Below are 18,709 nucleotides of genomic sequence, written 5' to 3' on the forward strand. Positions count from 1 at the left end.
GTTAATTACGAACGATTGAAGGATATTTTTAATTTTATCATGTCATTCAGCAGGAACTGATTACACTAGACAGCTGCCAAAAAAAGGCAACAACCAAACCCACTTTTTGGGATAGATTTGGCGCCCCATATAACGAAAAACATTTTTTTTATGGTGTGATTTTTTCTTAGAATTTTAAAAAATCTTCCTTTTTTGTACCTTATTTTTAGAGGTGCGCCCCATTTGTCATCATTACTCGAGAATGCCTAAACCGATTTTCAAAACCTTCACTTATCTTAAAGCTAATGAATTTATCTATAATTCAACAATACATAGTTTTATATTAAAACCAGTAGTTTAATGGACATACATTTTTGGACCATGAAAATTATGTTTTTTTTAAAGCTTTTTTTTTTATCTGTTTTTGTTTTAAAATTCGTGAAAAAGTCAAAAAAATTGTATTTCATTTTCTTTCCCATTTTATTTGCATAGCTGCATTAATTACGCCATTTAATCTATAATTCATTAAAATATATGGAGAGACGGCTAAGTAATTTGCATATAAGCAATGAAACAAGTTTCACGGAAATGTTGATTTTCGACTGGTATAATGGTCCGATTCCAACCAAATTTGGACAGGTTGTAAAAGCAATTGAGGTTTATAATTTGTAAGTTTGGCACAGATAACTTAAAATAAAAAAAAGGTTTTATACTAAAGGTTGCTTATCTACCGTTCGTATCGATCGTTCCTATGGTAGCTATTTGATATAGTGGTAAAATTTCTACTAATGTAGTGGGCAGTTAAAGATACAAAATTTATGAGTTTAATTGAGATATCTCCAAAAACAAAAAAAAATTGTTCATGCTAAAACTTGACTTGACTTGAAACAACAAAAATGGTTTTCATACTAAAACTTGATTTTAGACCGATTGGTCCTATGGCAGCGATATGATATAGTGAACTGATTTGTACCAAAATTGGTGAAGATGTAAAGGACAATATAGAATACGCAGTTTGTGAGTTTGGTTGAAATATCTTATAAAATAAAAAAGTTTTTCATACTAAAGTTGAATTTTCGACTGATCGTTCATATGGCAGCTATATTGAAAAGTCAACCGATTTGAACCAAATACGGAAGGGACATATAACACATTGACAGATACACAACGTGCGAGATTGGATGATATATCTTAAGAAACAGCAGAAGTTTTTATACTAAAGGCTGATTGTGAACCGATCTCTTCTATGGCAGCTATATGATAAAAATAGACAGATTTGAACCAAATATGGTCAAAATGTGTTAAATAACAATAATATTGTGAGAGATTGGTTAAGATATCTCAAAATACACAAAAAATTTTCATACTAAAGGTCATGCTGCTCCAAAAGAAAGTCATAAAAATCGAAAAAACATCGCCGATTCGCCATAGATTTTTATGAATCATATCTTCAACGACGTGTAATTAATGCAGCTATGCAATAAGATAGAAAAGAAACTAAAATATTTTTTTTTCGACTTTTCGTCGAATTTTAAAGTAAAAAAAACTAAAATAAAAAACTTTAAAAAATCATCATTTTCTTAATTGAAAAATGTATGTCTCACAAACTTGAAAATCGGTTTTGGCATTCTCGAGTAATGATGACAAATGTGGGCGCAGCTCTAAAAAAGGTACGAAAAAAAACAGATTTTAAAAAAATTCTAAAAAAGAATCACACCTAAAAAATGTGTTTTTCACCTAAAAAAAAAAAAAAAATGTTTTTTTATCATATGGTGCCCCAAATCTATCCCAAAAAGTGGGTTTGATTCTTGTAATTTTTTGCCTGTTGCCTAGTATTATTGGTATGCAGTACTCTACTGTTTCTATCTGTTTTTACAAAATTAAACGTCAGATTTTTATTAATTGGTAAGATCTTAATAGATTGCATTTGCTTACACAAAAAAATAACCCTACAAAACGTTCGGCAATTGCGGCAAATACCAGGCTAATATTGACTTTGAGATTTGTAGCAAAATGTGACAGCTACAGGTCGCTACAGTACATTTTTTGAATCCCGCATAATACCATTAGCACCAATGTGCCAGAAGTAGGCAATGCGATATTTAATCAGTTAAAGGATGGTTATCACTGCGGACGGCAGTTCGCGTTAGTGACGAAAGCAGCACGAAGGGTGCGAAATGCGACTAACTATATATACAGCTAAGTTGGAAAATTTGCTACGACTGTCCGATCAGATCAAGTTATATATTATCGAATATGTCTATTCCTTATTCAAAAACAACTATACACAACACTTATTATGTATATTTTAAGAAGTACAATCTGGTCACACTTTGATCTCTCTCTTCCCTTTTTGATTTGTGATGTGCATGTGGCGTGTGTCGACGAGGTCATAAAATAATAATTAATAATTGAAATATAAAACAACTTAAACTACTTAATCTGATTTATTCATTTTGTGTAATTAGGAATCAATATAACAACAGGTTATGGGCACAGGCTACGCCCGTAATAATATTTTATAAAAATTTTGTGCAATTGTGAAATTCAGTGGAAGCGTGCCTCGCATACATATATATAGCAGCGTTTGTGTGTGTGTGAAGAAGCACGGAAAAGGAAAACGAAATATAAAGCCTTTCGACGGCGAGAAATATTCTGTGTGGAAAATTCGCATAAGAGCTCTACTTGCTGAATTGGAGGTTCTTAAAGTAATAGATGAGCAGGTGCCAGATATACCTAACGAAGTTTGGAAAAAAGCAGAGCGTTGTGCAAAGAGCACGCTGATCGAATATTTAAGCGACACTTTCCTGAATTTCGCAACAAGCGACGTCTCGGCGCGTCAAATTCTCTTGAATTTGGACGCCATCTACGAACGCAAAAGTTTGGCGTCGCAGTTGTCTGTCCGAAAACGCTTGCTTTCGCTTAAACTAGCTATTGAATCATTTCAATATTTTTGACGGTTTGATCAGTGAATTATTAGCTTCGGGTGCTAGAATCGAAGAAATGGACAAAGTTTCGCATTTGTTGCTTACACTGCCATCATCTTAAAATGGAGTGATCACAGCAATAGAAACATTGGCCGTAGAAACTATAACTCTAGCATTTGTCAAAAATAGATTGCTCGACCATTAAAAAAAAAAACGACAGTGTTGATACAAGCAGGAAAGTCATGAAGGCATTTGTTCCGAATAATAATTATCATAATAATTTTAAAAATAACGCATTTAAAAATAAGGTGACTAAACCAAAGAAAACATTTAAGGGAAAACCAAAACATAATATAAAATGTCATCACTGTCATAAGGAGGGACATATAAAGAAAGATTGTTATCATTATAAAAAGACATTGAATGATAATAATAATAAAGAAAATAGACAAGCTCAAGTCGCCACGTCGCAGCACGGTTTCGCGTTCATGTTAAAAACATATCAAATAAATTCAAATACGGATAATTTTGGATTTATCCTTGATTCTGGTGCCACTGACTAATAAACGATGAGTCGCTGTTTGTTGACAGTGTGGAGTTGGAGTATCCACTCAAGATTGCTGTGGCCAAGCAAGGCACATATATCTACGCTACAAAGCGGGGAATTGTGCGCCTCTTCAACGGACACAATATTACTTTGGAGGATGTCCTATACTGCAAGGAGGCTGCAGGAAATCTGATATCAGTAAAGCGACTCCAGGAGGCAGAAATGTCAATCGAGTTTGACAAGAATGGAGTGACTATAACCAAAGACGGGGCTATAGTGGCCAAGAATACAGGTATGTTAAATAATGTACCTGTTATGTTAAATAATGTACCTGTTATTAAATTTCAAGCATATACAGCTAATGCACAAAGTAAATATTGTTTTCGATTATGGCATGAGAGGTTAGGTCATATAAGTAATGGTAAATTATTAGAAATAAAAAGAAAGAATTTTTTGAATGATAGCAGTCTTCTGAATGGTTTAAAGTGGTCCGAAGAAATATGTGAATCTTGTTTGAATGGCAAGCAAGCTAGGTTGCCATTTAACAAATCTAAAGATAAAAGTTATATAAAGAGACCTTTATTTGTAGTCCATTCAGATGTCTGTGGCCCAATTACACCGTCTACAATAAATGAAAAAAATTACTATGTAATCTTTGTAGACCAATATACACATTATTGTGTAACCTACCTAATCAAAAACAAATCAGACGTTTTTGATATGTTTAAAGATTTTTAAGCTAAAAGCGACGCACATTTTAATCTCAAATGGTTAATTTGTATATTGACAATGGTAGGGAGTATTTGTCAAATGACATGCGTGAATTTTGTGTTCAAAAAGGGATTACTTATCACCTAATAGTGCCGCACACTCCTCAGCAAAATGGGGTTTCAGAACGAATGACCAGAACTCTTACTGAAAAGGCCCGTGCCATGATAAGTGGTTCAAAATTAAATGAAATCTTCTGGGGTAAAGCTGTCCCAACTGCAACATACTTAGTCAACAGAACTCCAAGTAAAGCACTTATTGAAAGTGAAACTCTCCTGTGGATCGCTGCAAATATATTTTAAATAAAGGAGACATCAAGAAAAACATATATGTTCTGTTATATGTCGATGACGTAGTAATAGCAACAGGAGAAATGGAAAGAATGAACAATTTAAAAAAGTATCCAATGGAAAAGTTTAGAATGACAGGTTTAAACGAAATACGCCACTTTATAGGAATTAGAATTGAAATGGATGAAAATACAATCAGCTTAAGTCAGTCCGCTTACATAAAAAGAGTGTTAAGTAAATTTAATATGGACGATTGCAATAGAGTCAGCACCCCTTTACAAAGCAAACTAAATTATGAATTGCTTAACTCAGATGAAAATTGCAATGCACCCTGTCGAAACCTTATCGGTTGTTTAATGTACATAATGCTATGTACACGTCCTGACTTAACAACGGCAGTTAATATCTTAAGTAGATTTAGTAGTAAAAATAATGGCAATGCTTAAAAAGAGTCCTTAGATATTTAAATGGAAGCATTGACCTGAAATTGATTTTTAAGAAAAACGAAGTATTTGAAAACATATTAGAGGGATATGTAGATAGTGATTGGGGGGGAAATGATATTGATAGAAAGAGTACAACTGGCTTCTTGTTTAAAATGTTTGGCTCGAACCTAATTTGTTGGAACACGAAAAGACAAAGTTCGGTTGCAGCTTCTTCGACTGAAGCAGGGTACATGGCTTGATTTGAAGCCGTAAGAGAAGCTTTATGGTTAAAATCTCTCTTAAATAGTGTAAAAATAATTTACGAAGACAACCAAGACTGTATTAGTATAGCAAATAATCCCTCATGTCATAAAAGAACTAAACATATCGATATTAAATATCATTTTGCAAGAGAACAAATAGAGAATAATGTTATTTGCATTGAGTATATATCCACAGATAATCAACTTGCAGACGTCTTCTCGAAACCGTTGCCAGCAGCAAGATTTTTGAAGTTACGAGACGAACTGGGACTTGTGCAAGATGGCTGACTCAATTATCCCTATATGCTGGATTTTTTTTTGTAGTTGTTTAACTTACTATTGAATTGAAATATGAACTAAGTTCATTTAATTGAAGTTTTTTGTTTTTTGCTATTGTTAAAGTAATTTAGATTATAATGATCTGACCGGGTTTTTCTGGGTGTTCCCCGGATCCTTGCAGCAAACGCTGGATCATAATGTATCTCCCAGAATGCACATTAGCCACATTAGAATAAGTAATGAAGGAATGAAATAAGTAATGATCTTTAAGTTTTGTTTAATAATATGGAATGTTATTTTTGAGGGGGCGTATCGAATATGCCTATTCCTTATTCAAAAACAACATTACACAACACTTATTATGTATATTTTAAGAAGTACAATCTGGTCACACTTTGATCTCTCTCTTCCCTTTTTGATTTGTGATGTGCATGTGGCGTGTGTCGACGAGCTCATAAAATAATAATTAATAGTTGAAATATAAAACAACTTAAACTACTTAATCTGATTTATTCATTTTGTGTTATTAGGAATCAATATAACAACATATATTGATCGAAAGGTTTAGTCCTAACTTACAAAATGGCATCCTAAAACTTTTTCTAATTCACCTGGGTCATGAGATACGGGGGTGTAAGTGGGAGGGGAAAAATGTGTATGATCGCAGCTAATGGGGCTGTTGGGGCCTTTTGGTAAAATTATTTATTTTTTAAAAATTCTTATCAAAATAGGCGTCTATTGATACCTCGACGACCCAAATCCGTAAACTGGTTCAAAAGATAAAAAAATTTGAAATTTTTAGTGGACTTCTCAAAATGAAATGAAAAGTTAGTTTCTTTTTTTGTCTGCTTAGATGTAATGATGGGGATTTACTCCTCTTTGAATATCTAGAAATGTTTGTTTTACGACTTTTTCAATTTCCCGCTAGCTTAGCGGGAAAACGCTAAGACCCACTAAAATTGAAACTTCAACAGTTTCCAAACCATAGAAGCTACAGATATGTTCTATATATCATTGGAAAGGTGTGCTTGCTTTTATGCGTACCTGAAAACTTTTTTTCTAAAGTATTCTGGTAACATTTTACAGGTGATATAATGTTTTTAAGCTTACATTTTGGCGATTTCTGACAAAACGGCTCTAACGATTTCTGTTAAATTTTTTTATGTTATAATACGTACAATTTCGCGTTTTTTGGTATTTGAAACATAAATTTTGGTAGAGGGGTTTGGAAGATATTACCTGATAAGTGAATAAATACATTTTTCTATCGGTCGAAAATCATGTTTTAGTACGATAAACTTTTTGGTTTTATGAGATATCTCAACCAAACTGATACAATATGCATTTAACTTGGTTTTATATATCCTGACCAAAGTTGGTTCAAATCGGACTTCTATATTATATAGCTGTCATAGGACCGATCGGGTCAAAATTAGGTTTTGTATGAAAAACTTGTTTGTTTAGTGAGATATTTTAACCAAATTAATAGCATATGCATTTAAGTCAGTTTTAAAAATCCTGACCGAAGTAAGTTCTTATCGGACCACAATATCATATAGCCAATCGGTCCAATATTAAGTCTTAGTATGAAAAACTTCTTTGTTTTACGAAATATCGTAACCAAACTAATAGAATATGCATTTAAATTAGACTTATATATTCTGACCAAAGTTGGTTCTAATCGAACCACTATATTATATAGCTCTCATAGCACCGATCGGGCGAAATTCAAGTCTTAGTATGAAAAACTTTTTTTCTTGACAGTAAGTACGCGGTCTCCGACAGTAGAGTATGCTCGGCTGTAGCAACGCGAGCAAATCGAGGGCGAAGCCCCCTAGTTTTTCTTTATAATTAAGGAAAAATTTGTTTTTAAATATGAAATACGTTCAACAACTAAATTTATATATTTTACTATTTGCCTGCATTAATGATAAAGTTACAATGTCAAAAGCAAAACCAATTGCAAAAATTTCTGATATCGCACAAAAAAAACCTCTACACGAGGTAAAAGTCTAGTGACGAAAGCAATTTCTACGCCAAAATTTCTGATATCCAATTTTGTGACGAACAAAATTCAGTTTAATCTAAAAATTTTTAATAAAAATATAAATTAATAAAAAAAATATATAAAATTGGCATTAAATAAAATTATAAATTAATTAAATAAAAGCTAAAATTGGCATTCGGCACTGCGCAAAAAGTAATTTTTATGTACAAAGAAGCTTACCCTTTTTGCTCACAGTGCACAATGCCATTTTTTGGTTTTTTTTTTATTAATTTATATTTTTATTTAAAATTTTTAGATTAAACTCAATTTTGTTCGTCACAAAATTGGTTATCAGAAATTTTGGGGCTAGAAATTGCTTTCGTCACTAGACTTTTGCCTCGTATTGAGTTTTTTTGTGGTATCAAACATCGTACATGAGATGCATATAATTAGAAAATAATTTAAAAATTGATTTAATCGCGTGGCCATAAGCCGTTTGTCTGTCTTATAAATTGAGCCGTGACATTAGAATTCTTCATTAGACATTTGAGAGCTCCTGATAAGTGTTTGCGTAATTTGTCTAGTTTACAGACCGCATAGCTCAGTAGTATTTCTTGCCAGTAGAGCAGGCACTCGCGCAAAAAGTCGTCAGAGATCGCCGTTAGCCCCATTCAACAAACGATGACATTCTGCTAACTCTAGTGGATGTCTGCCAAAATGCAGTAGTCTGAGCTCGTCTAATATTAGACACCGTGACATAAAGTGGATTATGTCTTCCCTCTCACGAAGGTTGCACAGCACACACTCGCCGTTTCCTCTTGTACTTGTACTAACTACGTTTTTGCTTTAAATATTAGGTTGGGGAAAAAGTAATCCATTATTTATATATTATTTTCAAAATTCATTTATTACGGTTTGGACTGTCCGATTTATTTCAAATATGTGCCGTTTTGTTTAATGACTTGTTGCCATTTTGAGGACAACTTTAAAAATCCCCGCTCAAAAAAGCTCTGGTCCTTGCTGTTGAAAAACTCGAGCAACCTAGTTTCGCAGTCCTCCATTGAATTAATTTTTTTACCTTCAAGAAAATTTTGTAAGGACAAAAAAAGGTGATAGTCGCTTGGTGCTAGATCCGGACTATACGGTGGATACATCAAAACTTCCCATCCGAGCTCCCTAAGTTTGTTGCGCGTCATTATAGATGTCTGTGGTCTACCGTTGTCCTGGTGAAAGACAATTCCTTTTTTATTGGCCAATTCTGGTCGTTTTTGTTAATTGCCTTCTTCAAAAGGTCTCATTGTTGACAATAGAGGTCCGAGTCGAGGGTTTGTCCATATGGAAGCAGCTCATGGTAGATGATTCCCTTCCAATCCCACCAAACGCACAGCAAAGGCTTCCTGGCAGTTAGTCCTGGTTTGGATACCGTTTGAGCTGATTCACCGCGTCTTGACCAGGATCGTTTTCTAACAACATTGTCGTACGTGACCAATTTTTCATCACCAGTCACCATCCGCTTAAGAAATGGGTCGATTTCATTACGTTTGGACAAGGATTCGCAGAAGGAAATTCGGTCCAGTATGTTTTTTTCTGATAACTCGTGAGGCACCCATACGTCTAGCTTCTTACTGAATCCAGCTTTTTGTAAATGGCTTAAAACTGTTTTTTGGTCAATGTTAAGCTCTTGGGCTGCGGCTGCTGACATGCCGGTCTGCATCAGTTAGCTCCACGATCTTTTTAGAATTTTGGACGAAGGGTCTACCAACTCTAGGTGCATCTTTAACGTCGAAATTTCCGGAACGGAATTTTCGAAACCAAAATTGTGCATTAATAGTCGATACAGTATCGGGGCCATAAACATCGTTCACAATTTCAGTAGCCTTGCTTGCATTTTCGCCTTTATCAAAAAGATATTGCAAAATATAGAAAATTTTTTCTTTGTTGATCTCAATGCTTAACAAAATTTCTCTCACAATAAAATCGACCCACCAAAAAATTTACTACACTGCGTTTTAAAAGAGAAGCCCACCTTCTAAAAGCCCAAGTTTAAATCTGTGTGACCAATAGTTTACAATTTAAAGCATACCAAAGCTGACACACAAAAAATAATGGATTACTTTTTCCCAAGCTAATATTATAGCGATTGATTCCGTGTCATATTGGTCATGAAAATAGTTGCTTTCATTCAGACTGTAGTTTAGCATTCTGTATGTTCGCCTAGTCTGGCTTTGTTGGGCAAGTGCTGTAAAGCGAGCATGTGCAGATTCATCCATTCGTCGCGGTAATTCGGCGTGATAAAGACCACATGAGTCAGTCAGATAAACTTGCATATTATCTTACACGCCTCGTCGGCGACATGCCCATAACTTTTGTTATGTGTTCAAAATGAAGCTGCAGACTACTTAAACATTAGTGCTAGGCCAGTCTCCAGGTGAATTGCATAGTTCGGAGCATTTTGTGGCAGGTAGAATTGTTTCTTTATGAAGAAGTAGAGTAGCTTTTTTTTAAAAGGCAGCCCTGCTTGACACCTTGGGTTGACTCAAAATGGTTTCGAAAGATATTTACCATTCCAGACTGTGGACTCGTTTTTTATATAGCGGCTCCAAATGATATTTAATACCTTTGTTGACACTCCGATATTTCTTAGCTTGAGCATCAGACTTCTTCTGTCAACTGTGTCGAAAGCAGCTTTGAAGTCCACGAAAAACTCATACATTTTGTTCTTTCGGTCCAGCGCGTCTTTTGATAGCACAAAAATACTATCCACCGTCGAATAACCTCTTCTAAAGCCCCTATAGTTTGCAAGATTACTAGCGTCGCCTTTCCTATGGATTGGGTAGATTATGTTATTGCGAAAGCTATCTGGCACTTCCCCTTTGGTGAATATTTTGTTGTAGGCAGATGTTAGTGGTCTCATGAAAGATTCGGTTACATTTTTTATGAACTCCGCTGGAACTCTGTCCATTCCCGGCGCCTTGTTGTTTTTGCTACGATTTGTAGCCGCGGTAACTGCTTCCAATGTCACATCTTGGTCAAGCACGGCGACTGTCACATATGGCATTGCAAAATTGTGTTGAGTTGAAGGGGACTCTGCAACTAGTAGTCGTCGGAAATGGTTTGGTAGTTGGTCAGGGTCGGCAGTTACTCTTCCGTTTCCCGTGCTCCCGTTTATTTTTCTTACCTTCTCCAACAATGTCTTACTGTCCTTGACTGCATTTATGGTTACCACCATTCGGCTGTAATATAAAGTTTGCTTAGTCTGGCAGAGCATTTTGAGTGCAGAGCTCGATTGCTGGTACATTCTTTTGTTTCATCAGGCGCACATATTTTAACCAGTCTAAGCAGCTTGCGCACTTTGCACTGCTCTGTGACGTATTGGTGCCATTTTCCATTTTGAGACAATAGTCTATGGTGGATGCAGCTTGTGCCTGTACTCCTTGTGCGCCCATTTCGCACTGTCAGGTTCTAATTTTCACATAGCTCAATTAATTTTCTGCCGCTTCGATCCAGTTTTGTGTCTTTCGCAGCTCTAGGTGTGCTAGCAAATCCTGAGGCAGAGGAAGCGTTTTCGGTAGAGACCTGAAAGCGTTTTCGGTAGAGACCTGAAAGCGTTTTCGGTAAAGACCTGGTCAAATCCAATACGTGCATTGAGGTCTCCTACCACCATAATGTTGTTTGCATTCAGTTCAATTAGTGAGTCTTCCAGTTTGTCATAGTCGGGGATCCAGTTGTTGCAGTTGTGATACACGGGTACAATTGTTAATATTTCCAGCTTGAACGTGACTTCCACCGTAGTTTTCGTGAGAACGTTTACAAATGCACAGTTTACAGATTTCTTGAGCCTCTTACTTACAAAAAACACCACCCCACCTCTGGCACGGCATCTTGTCGCCGTTCTGACTGCTGGCTCCCAGTGCAGGACATGATCTGCGGACATAATGCGTATGTTTCCAGGTGCTGCTCCGCGAAAACTTTGAACAGGAAGAAAATGTCTTGTTCAATTACAAAATTGAAGAATTGACTGTATATTTTTTTATTGGTTAGTCCGGCTATGTTATAAGCTGAATTTTCATATTAAGAATGTGTTAAAGGTTAATGTTTATATTTAGAGCTTTCTGATTATGTTTCTTTACTTTTTTGTACGTTTTTTGTCTTCTTGGCTTTGTAGCGAGGTGTTTCATACTCAATATTTATAGAGTTTAATGCACATCCGTATAGCTCTTTCAGGACTGTTTCCGCTGGTTGACCTTTGCATGTGAGAGTTTTGAGCTGAAGAAGGACCGCTTTAAATTCATGTTGCGTCATACTCTGTTCTATGAATTCTTAGGAGCCTGCAAGCTTTTTTTTATTTTTAAGAGCATCATTTGCCATTGCAGCCGTGTCCATTTCAACCAGGATGCCCACCTTATATTGCCTCTCAAATAGGATTCGGGTTTCGCATACCTTTCCTCCGACTAAACCAAGCTTATTTTGAAGAAAAGCTGCGACTCCATCTTTCGTCGCGTCCTCCTTGCTTATCCCTTTCAAGATAAAATTTTTCTGCTTGCTTACGGCGACTAATCTGCTCAGCTCCTTTTGGTCTAATGCGCGCTCCTCTGTGAGTTTATCCATCTGTATTTTAAGGGCTTCATTTTACTCTCTAAGATGTACTATTTTCCTCGAGACACTTCTCACTTGCTCTTTCAAAATACCTATATCCTCTTTGAGGCTAGCTGAACCTTCCTTGACGCTGAACTGAATCCGCTGAAAGTTTGCTATTTGGCGGTGTTCTCTGCAAATTAGCCATAGCTTTTGAATATTGTGCAAAGTCTTTCTTATCTGTCAGCGATAAGTGCAACTGGCAGATAAGACAGCTTTTTCGTTTGAGCTTATCTTAGTTGCTCGATTTTGGCTCAGAAAGTTGTGCCCGTCTTTCCTCTCTTTGTTTTTTCGCGGGAAATACTTTCCCTCACAGACTATGAGTGCGATTGGGGCACTTGTGCAAATAAGAAGATTTCTGCTGAATAATACAATGCGTTTTGCACATCCATAGCTTCTGACCAAGTGAGCCGTGGGCGATCCTCCTGTGTGCCCATTTCCGTCAGCGTGATCCCGCAAGAGTAAATAAATGTGCTTACAGCGGAGTTCTAACAAAACCACGTCTGCCACCTTCGAATATTCAATCAATCTGTTAACTAAGTAAGTGTTTGTGTTCACGTCTTATTAATTTTGCACAGAGTATAGACACACACCATCCATTTAAAAAACTAAATATATATTACATTTGTACGTACAGCGACGTCGCGAGGGTCAAGGCAGCATATTAGGGCGCCGATATTTCAAAAGAGTTTGAACTTAGAAAAAGTTTGGGGGTTGAGCCTGAAATTAAATAAATCAGACAACGAAAAGTGCGATAACAATTTTAATATGTGGCTGCAGATGATAGCAAAAACATACCAGAAGCTGCCACACTTCGAATTCTATTTTTAAAATCAATCGACCCCATCATTTAGCAACTAAAATTGAGATTTGAGGCACTTCTTACTGTTTCTGATGATTTGAATTAATAAACACTAAATCCAAATTGGACAGTGAACTTGAAAAGCATACAATGAATTTGATAACGATTTTTTACGGATTCACATCACATCCTTCACATCACATCAGCATTAGCACATCGTTTATTTAGCAAACTTCAAAAAAATTTGAACCACTTATTCATCAATTGGACAAGATAACTTAGCAGTCTCCGTTTGCTATCAATCGAATATCTCCAAATATGGGTAAAGTAATTTATGATTGCTTTCATAAAAGCTAACAATTAATACCTCAATTTGGTGGACCTTAAATCAATTTTACAGTTTAGAAATAGCAAACCATTATAAAATTAAAGTTCAAAATTCTTAATTCTATCATGTACTTTTAAAGTATGTATTCAGGATGTTATTGTTAAATTCAGACAATATGCGGATAAAATGGCAACGACTCAGCATTTTAAAAGTCAAAGAAGTCAAAAATATTTGATTTAACTAAAAAAAACATGCGCTGACGTGGGCCTGGCCAAATTTAAAAATTAACTTCCGATAGGTCAACATCCTAAGAGTATTGTCACCCAATTTGGTTCCTTAAGCTCTCATAGTCTCGGAGATAAAAGTGTTCAAACTGGTGTACCATAATCTGTCACGAATTTAATAGTACCCATTTTTATGTAACGAGCTAACTATCATGTTATAAGTTTTTATTGTATTAACATTTAATTAACTTTAGTAAACATTTTTGACACTTTAATTGTCAATTTAATATGTTTTTAAAGGAATTATCGTTGTTTTGTTTATTTGCTGAAAAAATGTGTTGCTAAAAAGAAATTTTAGGGGTGGAGGGCGCACAAAATCTTTGCCCAGGAGCAACTTTACGTCGCAACGGCAGTGGTCTCTGTCCCATAAGTGGTTCTTAATTATTTTAATTTTGCTTAATGAACGTCTTGCTTAAGCTGATGTGACAGGAATCCTTCAAAATAATTCTGAAAGCAATTTTAAAACTTTTGTTATTTGGTTTCAAATTAAAAATATGAATAAATTGAACTTCAAAATGAATACATTTTTAAAAATATTCGCATATAGAAGGAAAACATTATTTTGCACTAAGTTCTTCTTAAATTCGCTGCATATTTAATTGGCAAACTAATTGTATGCTTTCCAAGTTCACTGTCCAATTTGGATTTATGGCTAAGGCCTCTCAAATAATTAAAATTCTCAGAAACATAAAGAAGTGCAGCAAATCTCCATTTGAGGTCGATTGATTTTAAAAATGAGACTAGAAATTTATCAGTTTCTCGTATGCTTTCGCTTCCATCTGCAGCCTTATATTTAAAGTGTTTTAGCACTTTTAATTTCTGATTAATTTAATTTCAGGCTTAAAGTTCTATCTTTACCAAATTTAAACTCTTTTTGAAATATGTCAAACAAGTTATTTCTAACCTTGGTCATGTTTTCGGCACCCTAATATCTTAGTGGCCATATGTGTGTATGTATATTACTTATAAATGTATCAAAAGGTTTTACGTTTCACATGTTGCTCTTGAAAGATAACGGCTATATAGTGTCAGCAGTAAAACAGTCTGGCAACCTCAAATTAAATGTCAACCACCTGTCGTCTCGACAGTGTCAACGTGCAACTTCAACATGGCCTCTAATTAAATTAGCGCACATGTCTTTCACGAGTGTTTTGGTACAATGTTGGTGATGAGGAAGCTGCACGGGTACAGTAAGTTAGAAAGAAAGCAGCAAGCCAAAGCAGCGACGCGTTGTTACGTTGGCAGCGGGCATAAACATCTGGGATATGTTTTTGCTTGTGCGTGTCAAAAATCAACAAGTGCCTAGAGTGCGCGCGCATGTTATCAAACTCTTTACCAAAACAGATGCTCTTATGCTCAATGTGTTCTCTTAAACCGTTTATTGTGCTGTTGCTGAGATTATTCGAGTATTAGTTGCTTAAATTAAATAAATCAAATAAAATTTTCAAATGAACATTTTAAAACTCTCAGCGAATTGAAATCTCGTATAAGCAACTAGGGGCTCCCTCCTCGCTTCGCTCAGCCCCGGCTCTTGGCTCCTGAAATTGAAATGTGAAAAAGAGGAGCACTTCTTATATTTTTCTATAATAAACTTCTTTTACGCAAAAATAAATTCCTGTTCTATTTCAATAACTCGGACACTTGTTAATTAGGATAACCTGAAATTTCGGACATTTAATTTTTATTTATAAAATATTTTGTAACCCGGGCACAACACAAATTTATTGATTCTGAAATCCGATCATATAAACGTGTTTGTATGTAAGAAAAGAATAAAGAAGGAAAGGCATTTCAAATGCAGTTTCTGTCATTCAAGAGCAAAGGGCCGTTATTTCTAACATTGGGTTTATTTGACAGGTTTTTTAATAAGTCATGCCTTTTTTACTTCTGATGGATCAGTAATCAGTACCTGCCAAATGACATGATTGCTAAGACTTCTACGTTTTTTCGCCGTTCATACGAAGCAATTATTATCAGTTATCAGTTATTTTAGAAGAATTTAAAATTTGTTATTGTTGGAAATTTTCTTCTGAATGTTATAAGTAGAAACAAATTTATATTATACTAATATTAATCAGCTTCTTTACAGAACATTTAACAGCTGCTAACAAATTTGATGTGCTGCAGCCCTGGACTTAGTTTTCCTGGTTTTAACAAAACAAACAACAACAGAAATACGAAATGCAGCAACACATAATTTTATTATCAAAATGTATACAGAAAAAATATTCTGGGTCCTTAAAAAACTCGAGGCAATCTAGTTTTGCAGTCCTCTATTGAATTAATTTTTTTACCTTCAAGAAATTTTGTAAGGACAAAAAAGGTGATGATCGCTTGGTGCTGATCCGGACTATACGGTGGATTCATCAAAACTTCCATCAGGCTCCTGATTTGTTTGCGTCATTATAGATGTCCTGTGGTCTACCGTTGTCTGGTGAAGACAATTCCTTTTTTATTGGCCAGATTCTAGTCGTTTTTTGTTAATTACCTTCTTAAAGGTCTCATTATTGACAATAGAGGTCTAGAGTCGAGGTTTGTCCATATAGAGGAAGCAGCTCATGGTAAGATGATTCCTTCAATCCCACCAAACGCACAGCAGGCTTCCCTGGCAGTTAGTCCTGGTTTGGATACCGTTGCAGGCTGGTCACCGCATCTGGCCAGGATCGTTTTCTATAACATTATCGTACCTTGACCAATTTTTCATCACCAGTCACCATCCAGCAAGAATACGGTCGTCGATTTCTACGTTTGGACAAAGTTCACCAGAATTCGGTCAGTATGTTTTCTGATAACTCATGCAGGCATATACGTCTAGCTTCTTACTGAATCAGCTTTTATGTAAACCCAAAAGCTATTTTTTTTGGTCAATGTGGCTCTTGGGCTTATGGCTGTGGCTTCAGTCTGCTTCAGTTAAGCTCGATCCTTTTAGAATTTTGGACGAAGGTCTATAACTCCTAGGTGCATCTTTAACATCCAGAAGTTCGGAACTGGAGATTTTCAAAAGAATAAGATAATCATTAATAGTCGATACAGTATCAGGGCCATAAACATCGTTCACAATTTCAATTAGCCTTGCTTGCATTTCCTTGCCTTATCAAAAGATATTGCAAAATATGAAAATTTTTCTTTGTTGATCTCAATGTAACAAAATTTCTCTCCAAATAAAATCGATACAAAATTTACTACTGCGTTTTTAAAGTAACTTTTCTAAAGCCCAAGGATTAAATCTATTATGACCAATAGTTTACAATTTAAAGCATACCAAAGCTAGCTTACTAAAAAATGTCTTACTTTTTTCCCAAGCTAATGTATGCTTGATTGATTCCGTGTCATAAACTTAGTCGCTTAAAACAATAGTTGCTTTCATTCAGACGCCAGTTTAGCATTCTGTATATTCGCCTAGTCTGGCTTTTGTTAGGCAAGTGCTGTAAAGCCTGACATGCAGATTCATCCATTCGTCACTTAGTGAATTCAGCGTGATAAGACCACATGAGTCAGTCAGATAAACTTGCATATTATCTTACACGCCCTCGGCGACATGCCCATAACTTTTGTTATGTGTTCAAAATGAAGCTGCAGACTACTTAAACATTAGTGCTAGGCCAGTCTCCAGGTGAATTGCATAGTTCGAGCATTTTGTGGCAGGTAGAATTGTTTCTTTATGAAGAAGTAGAGTAGCTTTTTTTTAAAAGGCAGCCCTGCTTGACACCTTGGGTTGACTCAAAATGGTTTCGAAAGATATTTACCATTCCAGACTGTGGACTCGTTTTTTATATAGCGGCTCCAAATGATATTTAATACCTTTGTTGACATGATATTTCTTAGCTTGAGCATCAGACTTCTTCTGTCAACTGTGTCGAAAGCAGCTTTGAAGTCCACGAAAAACTCATACATTTTGTTCTTTCGGTCCAGCGCGTCTTTTGATAGCACAAAAATACTATCCACCGTCGAATAACCTCTTCTAAAGCCCCTATAGTTTGCAAGATTACTAGCGTCGCCTTTCCTATGGATTGGGTAGATTATGTGTATTGCGAAAGCTATCTGGCACTTCCCTTTGGTGAATATTTTGTTGTAGGCAGATGTTAGTGGTCTCATGAAAGATTCATTACATTTTTATGAACTCCGCTGGAACTCTGTCCATTCCCGGCGCCTTGTTGTTTTTTACACGATTTGTAGCCGCGGTAACTGCTTCCAATGTCACATCTTGGTCAAGCACGGCGACTGTCACATATGGCATTGCAAAATTGTGTTGAGTTGAAGGGACTCTGCAACTAGTAGTCGTCGGAAATGGTTTGGTAGTTGGTCAGGGTCGGCAGTTACCGTTTCCCGTGCTCCCGTTTATTTTTCTTACCTTCTCAACAATGTCTTACTGTCCTTGACTGCATTTATGGTTACCACCATTCGGCTGTAATATAAAGTTTGCTTAGTCTGGCAGAGCATTTTGAGTGCAGAGCTCGATTGCTGGTACATTCTTTTGTTTCATCAGGCGCACATATTTTAACCAGTCTAAGCAGCTTGCGCACTTTGCACTGCTCTGTGACGTATTGGTGCCATTTTCCATTTTTGAGACAATAGTCTATGGTGGATGCAGCTTGTGCCCGTACTCCTTGTGCGCCCATTTCGCACTGTCAGGTTCTAATTTTCACATAGCTCAATTAATTTTCTGCCGCTTCGATCCAGTTTTGTGTCTTTCGCAGCTCTAGGTGTGCTAGCAAATCCTGAGGCAGAGGAAGCGTTTTCGGTAGAGACCTGAAAGCGTTTTCGGTAGAGACCTGAAAGCGTTTTCGGTAAAGACCTGGTCAAATCCAATACGTGCATTGAGGTCTCCTACCACCATAATGTTGTTTGCATTCAGTTCAATTAGTGAGTCTTCCAGTTTGTCATAGTCGGGGATCCAGTTGTTGCAGTTGTGATACACGGTACAATTGTTAATATTTCCAGCTTGAACGTGACTTCCACCGTAGTTTTCGTGAGAACGTTTACAAATGCACAGTTTACAGATTTCTTGAGCCTCTTACTTAAAAAAACACCACCCCACCTCTGGCACGGCATCTTGTCGCCGTTCTGACTGCTGGCTCCCAGTGCAGGACATGATCTGCGGACATAATGCGTATGTTTCCAGGTGCTGCTCCGCGAAAACTTTGAACAGGAAGAAAATGTCTTGTTCAATTACAAAATTGAAGAATTGACTGTAT

The sequence above is a fragment of the Drosophila innubila genome (genome assembly GCF_004354385.1).
Source record: "Drosophila innubila isolate TH190305 chromosome 2L unlocalized genomic scaffold, UK_Dinn_1.0 5_B_2L, whole genome shotgun sequence".
Classification (NCBI taxonomy): Eukaryota; Metazoa; Arthropoda; class Insecta; order Diptera; family Drosophilidae; genus Drosophila; species Drosophila innubila.